Below are 7,674 nucleotides of genomic sequence, written 5' to 3'. Positions count from 1 at the left end.
TAACAGGAGCACCACCTACCGTCGCAACAGATATCTATGCATTGGGCGCTGTACTTAAGGACATAAGCGAATATAGTGGATTGAAAGTCTTGAATAAGTATGCTAAGTATTGCACTGAGCAAAATCCATCAGCTCGACTGACATTAGAGGCACTGCTGTACGGTCTTAAAATAACCAGAAAGTGTATGGATTTGAAGAAGGTAGCTGCTCAGAGTCACATGCCGACGGTAGCAGAATAACTTTGTACAGTTATTAGGAAACCGGGCCGCCCTCCGGTCGATATTCGACAATGAACTATAAAAGACACCCACCTGAAGATTTTAAAATTTATTTTGCATAAACATACAAAAAAACAGTGTCGTACTATTGATATCAAGGAAAATAAATAAGAACATTAACTACAATACTTTTTACAGGGAATTTTATTTGTTTTTTATTTGATTAATTTATGTTAAAATAATTAAATACAGTCTATTATAATAAGGCAATATTTATTATATAAAAGTTTTCGAAGTTTTTATACAAAAATTAAATAGCGCCATCTATAGACCAAACTATTGGAAACATTTTTTAGTAAGGGAATTTAGCAGACGACGATGATTGTTTATAACAACAACATGGAAATGTGTTCGTGAAATTAATGTAACTTCTACTAGAAACCTAACCTAGTTTACAAAAGCGCTTTTTGGATAATAATCAGGACAACATACAGGCACTGAATACAGGTAGGAGCTTAGATTTGAGTTTGTCAGTCGATAATAGCATAACTCCTATTACTAATTCACTGTCTGAGAGAGTGAGCTGAGTTGAGTGTCCTTACTTACTATCTGGCCTACCTAGGTCTAGCCTAAATAAAAAAACTAACTAGGCCTAGGCCTACCTACAGCATATATGTTACATTAGGGGAAGTGAGTGAGACAAGAGTAGAGATGCTAGACAACAGTATACTAAAAAGGGTGACCATGAGCATACTGTAGTAGGCCTACTGTGTAAGTGAGCTTGGGGCATAATAGGCCTCTATCTAGCCTAGGCTAGGTAGTTTAATTAATTAATTTATTTTATTCGTATGCATGTTGGCTACAAACAAAATAATTATAATAAATATAATATTAATAAATCAATGATACTGTACATAATTAAATGGAGAAGTGTTTTTTTTTATATTAAAATGTGTTTGTGTTTATTGAAGTAAACAATTGATGCTTTTTTTCTTGTTAAATGGTAATTATTTCCTTCACGACACAAGTATATTGACACAAATATATTGACACAAATTCAATTCAATACACTTAATTTTTCTTTTAATACCCTACATTATCTATTCCATATGTTATTCTTCTTCTATTCATCTCACCAGTGTTTAGGTCTTGTACAGTTTAGGCCTCCTCCCTGTGCAATTGCTGAAACGGGTATTGCTATTAACACTGCAAACCCTGCAAACCTCCAAAAAAACATAGCAAACCCCACCGAACCAACATAAAAGTGATTGAATCATGTAGTGTACAACCCACTGTGTATATTAATGTTTAAAAAAAATTAAATTTCTACTGTTAACAACTTATTTTTGGGGTAAAACATCATTTTTTTTGTCAAAAATGATTGCTAAACCCCACAAACCTCCAAAAAACTATAGCAAACCCCACCGAACCAACATAAAAGTGATTAAATAATGTACTGTACGACCCACTGGGTATATAAATTATTAAATTTCAACTGTTAACTACTTTTTGGGGGATAAAACATCATTTTTTGGTTAAAAATTAGCAATCATTTTTGACCAAAAAATGATGTTTTACCCCAAAAATAAGTAGTTAACAGTAGAAATTTAATATTTGTTTTACATGGATATACCTAGTGAGTTGTACACTACATGATTCAATCACTTTTATGTTGGTTCGATGGGGTTTGCTATGTTTTTTTGGAGGTTTGCGGGGGTTTGCGGGGTTTAGCAATACCCGCTGAAACTCGTAACTTTGCGATTCACATGGCTTTCGTATACCTGCGCTAGTCTAACGCATGAAGGCTGATTTTTTGTTCCTCGTACATACAGTATGTGGCTATTTCTCAAACGTCCATAAAAATATTTAGAAAAAACATTATTTTGAAATTAACTTGCCTTTTTTGAAGTCCAAAAATAGCCTTTGACTGCATGCTATTTAATTAATTAGCCTATGTTTATAATTTGTATTTATGGTTGATATAGTACAGGAAAGCCTAAATATTTAAATATAGAGGGCATATTTGTGGATTAATTTGAGTCATAACATAGGCACTTGATTTAATGTCTCTCACGGATTGGCTATTGAAAAAGTTGGCAGGTATAATTTCACTTGTTACTAAAACTGTAGGCCTAATAATATTATCTAATGTCGAACAAAACACAGATAAAAAATTATATCTTTTTTCTAAAATAAAACTGGATACAAATACTAAGATTAACAATAATCCTTATTGATGGCTTTTAAAGAGATAATCTCAAATCCAACTATTCAGATCTCTGAACTACTTTTATTTGGATTTTGTCCATTTTCTTTGTTTCGCTTTCCCAAGCTTCTCTAATGACAATACTCAATAAACCACTACAAACGTCCTTACTGTACAACAGAAATAAAAGGAATTTGAATAAGGAATTAAAGTATTAGGACTAATGTGCTTAAAGACAATGTGATGTGAACACTTGCTGTAACCTTGATAACTTCATTGGACAATTAATCTATTGATTTGTTGACAGACATAATCAAATAAAGAAACAATGGTTAAATTTAGACTAGGAATAGTTTTATCCCATATAACCATCATGTCCAAATACATTTAAATTGGAAGCCCAAATGTATAGTATTTCGTACAGTGTTTTGTTATAATTCTGTAACATAGATTGAGTGAATGTGAGTCGCCAAGCTGTTAAGACAGTGGAACCGTAATACCTTGCCATATTAACATCGACAATGGTTCTGGAGAGACTTCTTGGATAAGGACTATATAAACCGTAGGTCCAGTGTACACACTGGCTCATGTGTAATATCTATAGTAGTACTCCTCCATGGTGCTATTCCATACGTCCACTGGTACTCGTGACTCTAACATAGTCGACGTTAAAATCTAAAAGTGCCTAACAATACAGTTTTGATGGCAGGTACAGTACAGTAACGTTGTATTTTTAGTTCACTTTTTAAATACCTTACAACAAGCAATAACATTTGTTAGAGCAGATGACATGTTTAACTTTTACTGCTGGTAGAAAAACCCCTGAGTAATATAAAACTGAAAGTTAGCAAACTTTCTGGGATTTCATCTTGCCAATACTACAATTCTTTTGCAAGGTTCTAGTTGTGATTTTATTTAGTGCACAGGATTTGAAATGGTATGAATTAATACTGTACACTTCGATTTGATTGGCATATTATTTGAATAGGATACAAACCACCATGGATGTAATAATAATACCCCATGCTATTAAACTAGTGTTAACTGTCAAAATACCATTTGTCATCTAGAGCCATTTCACACTTTATTTTTCAGTTGATAAATCTGAACAACTGGTAAATGGTTAGTGTACAGTGTAGTAGCATTAGACCATTAATCGGCTTCACCGTAAAAAAAAAAAGTTTGAGAGCAGTTTATTTATAAAACGTATAGCAATAGCACATAACCCTCTAAATTTTCACATTTTATAAATTCAGTAAGCCATTCCACAAACCAATAGAGCTTTGTCCTTTCTGTTGATCAATACAAATAAAATATAGCTATAGGCACTTCGGATTAAATGAAGCAAAATGAGTATTTTCATAGAGTCAGGCCATGAATAGCAAGTGTTACAATTTGGCCTAACCTATGAATTGATTATGGTAATAATTATGTTAGATTTATAAATATTATCAATCAGTCTATAGTAAATAAGCTACTGTATTAACTGCTGTGAACGTGAAACATAGTAAAATACTTTTGAACTTGTAATTTATTTATTTTATTTATTCAATTATTTTAATCAAAGACTCACTACTGTAGCTGTAGTATAAAGAATGAGAATCAGGTTACCATTATATTTAAACATTTCCAGTGCAGAATAAAACAAAACTACTGTACACAAATAATCTGTGTGTCACTTATAAAATTTACAGTATATATCCCCCTGAAAAACATTTTATTACATATAGTTATTCACTTAGACCAAAATTTGTGACCAAACAAAAATTATTCACAAATTTATTTGAAAAAAACTGTAATTTAGATCAAAAAATAATCAAATTGGCAGCTGCTGCTAGCCAATGGGTTTTTGGTTGAATTTAAAACCGATTTTGTCTTTTTATAGGTAAAAACATCATTTGTTTATTTTTCTATGGAAGTGATTGGAACTTTTAAAAATACAAAAATGGCCTTTCTACTGTAATATTATATTAATTTTCATTTTTTATGTTTTTTAGGACAATACATCATTTAATAAAGGAATTTTACACTTTATGTCCTGTATATTATGTCATTTTGGCTTCTTATGATGCCAGCTAGTAGTAGTAAATTGAACCATGCTATACGGTAAATAACAATGAATACAGATTCAATAAATGCGGCTAATTAAAGAGATAATTTCTTGGTGAAAATCTATAGAATGGAGTATTGTTTACAGCTGACGGCGATCTTGTCATAGACTGCCTATCAATATTTGCATTAATAGTTCATACAATAATGTATCATATTTAGAAACTATTATTGATTCAAATTCATCAACTAAAAGATAGTTTATCATTACGTTGTGGTTGGTATTGATTGCGATTATTTGAAACCGTTGTGGCATGTTTGATACCGCGTTCGTTTTCTCACCAAAGTAAATACTAATTGTCATTAAAATAGATCATTTGTCTTGTCCTTTTGTGCAATTGTTGTTATTATTAATATTAGAGACTTTTAGATCAAGTGGACACCAATATATAACACAATTATTGAATTGTTGGTTTAGTGACAACAATGTATTTTTGGTGATGGTAATTTTGATATTATTATTAAATCTTCAAATCTTGTTTCATGATGAAAAGTTTTAAATGGGATGTATGCCTTACTGTTACTGTATGTATTCCTGTTAAAAAATTTGAAAATGGCTACATTTATCGAATATTATTATATGAAAATTTAAATTTTAGTGCATTACTGTACATGACTAGCATACTGTACAGTGCCTGGATAAACCTACATTCCCCATTGAGGGGAGAGCAAATCTAAAAGTACAAATATTCTTAGTATTTGCCACCAAGCTACAGTAGTGCCAGTATCATCCATGACCGCACCCTTATTTGGCAGCAACGCCAATACATAACTCACCATTTCTCAACGTTTCGCCGCCGTATATTAGAAAACTACTGTTATAACTTGATTTGTTTAAGATTATAATGTTTAAAACAAGTCGGAAAACAAATGCATGTCAGTATGAAATCATATTTCTCTTTTATCAAGTCCTCAAATCTTGAGAAAACTGTCATTCGAAAATAGATACAGTACTATAGTATACCACACAGGGTACTACTGTTATACTATAGATGTAATAAGCACTTTTGTTGATGGAACATAATTTATTGTCAGTAGAAGTATAAATGTGATTTTAAAACGTGTTGTGATGACAGACTTCAGTATTTTGACACAGTATCCAAATCCATAATTGTATTTAATCAAAATGAACACAATCACTGCAGGGAACTTGATATAAACCAGACGAATCATAATTTGCTGCTGAGCAGAGGTTAGCAAGGCTGTGGTATGGCAGCATTCCAGCACATTAGGTGGGGCCAATGTACAGACCTATTACCCTATCACCCGTGATGATCCTCGACCCCTTTTTGAATGTAACATTAGAAGCATATTTACAATAGAACTTTACTATGTTGTTATACTGTAGTAAAAATGCTGTACAGTACTACAACTTAGTGATAATTAAGTAGTGCAGAGTACATACAGTACTCTAGTACAGTTTAATACAGTACATGACATTGACAATGAATTTTGATTTGTTCGCAGTTAGTGTTGCGTACAGTATGATAACTACAGTACTACTATAGATAGTATATTGTAGTGTACACATAGAAAATAATGTTATAACTTGGATGTACAGTAATACTAATAGGTACAGTAGAAAGAAGTTCTGTTAAAAATATAAAAACATTTTTTATATTTTTTTTTCTTATTTCTTTCTTGTTTTGAATCAACTATTTTTTAAAACATCCACATCCAAAATATCTTTTAAATCCATATTTTATTCAGTAATTTATATATAAAATCATGAACATTTTCACCTTAGATTTGATCTACAGTATACAGTATTCTACCTAAACCAGGATAACATTTCTCTGTGCATACAGTACATTAACTGAGGAGAATAAACTTTTAAACAATATCTGTCAATGTAGTGTTTGTATTTTGATAAACATCATTTGATAAGTGGTCTATTGTTGTTGACTTTGATGATAATCACTCTAGTTTGTATCATAATGTACAGCTGTATGCGTCAACGTCAATATCTTATATGTTAACCTGCTGTACGGTAGGTTGCTGAACTCGTATTGAAAAATCTACTGATTAATAATTACTGATTGATAGAATATTAACATTTCTTTTCATGTTTCGAAAAGAAATTTTGGTGATTTATAGGCATGATTCCATTTATATAGAGGAGTTTTGCATTCAATTTTCCACTTTTCAAGTTCTTTAAGGAGAATACTGTAGGCCATTATCGGTTTATTCAGGTACAGTACTTAAGAAGGAACTTTAATATCGTACCCCTTTCATATTGCCTAGCAAATCTCTCACCGGGATGCACACATACAAACCAAGGTGGAGTGAGTGACCGAGCGGTTAAGACAGTGGAACCGTAATTACGTAGCCATAACATCGGCAAGGGTTCGAGGCTCACTCACTCCATGGTTCTGGTGGTAGAACGAGTCTTCTCGGATAAGGACTATAAACCATAGGTCCAGTGTACACATCTAGCTCATGTGCACTTTAAAGAACCTAGTACATCTTTCGAGACGAGTAGGGGGTTACCCCGGTGTATTAGTACATCACAGCCACTGATCATAACTGGGCCCTCTGGGAGACCAGTCTGTGACTGAAGAGGTCGCCCAGTATAAATAAAATATTTCAATTCAATTTCAATTCAAGGTTGCAGTGTGTGCTGTACGCTGTAAACTCGTAAGCATAGGAATATTTTTATTAACAAATGATTTACAAAAAATTAAGATTTTTGCATTTATAAATATTTAGTTTAAAAATAATAAAAAAAAAAAGAGATTTATTTTATTTATTTTTTATTTATTTCAACAATGTTTTATGAGGTCCATTCAGCCGAGCATGATCATTACTGACCCTCACAAAAATGCAATATGATTCAACTATTAAAATTAAATTAAAATAAATAGAATTTTTGCAAAAATGATTATGACCTATTGTAAAATGGACCTGAGGCCTCTCTTTGTATTGAAACAAATGAAATGAAAACTTATTATAATAGCATAATTTACATTATGTTGATCGATTGATTACAATTACAAGAAAGTTTGTTTATTTTCACTGCAATCCAGATAGGAAAAAGATGTTTAATCTGAACTAGAAACCTAAATCTTGAAGTTAGATTATCAAGAACATTGTTCTAATTTCCATAATCCGTATTTGTCCGAAATACATCAGTTTCAAGAT

General features: G+C 31.7%; 1 protein-coding gene across 1 annotated transcript in view; it reads left to right on the top strand.

Annotated features, from left to right (window-relative positions):
• The first annotated feature begins 593 nt into the window (after positions 1 to 593).
• LOC140054174 (uncharacterized) overlaps positions 594 to 7,674 on the top strand; it is a 53,920-nt gene continuing 46,839 nt past the window's right edge. The window contains exon 1 of the mRNA XM_072099067.1: positions 594 to 725. The gene's annotated coding sequence lies outside the window, so the exon portion shown is untranslated. The remainder of the gene's footprint in view (positions 726 to 7,674) is intronic.

Source organism: Antedon mediterranea, chromosome 7 (genome assembly GCF_964355755.1).
Source record: "Antedon mediterranea chromosome 7, ecAntMedi1.1, whole genome shotgun sequence".
Classification (NCBI taxonomy): domain Eukaryota; kingdom Metazoa; phylum Echinodermata; class Crinoidea; order Comatulida; family Antedonidae; genus Antedon; species Antedon mediterranea.
The sequence above is the reverse complement of the archived record's forward strand: the minus strand, read 5'-3'. Positions and strand labels throughout refer to the sequence as shown.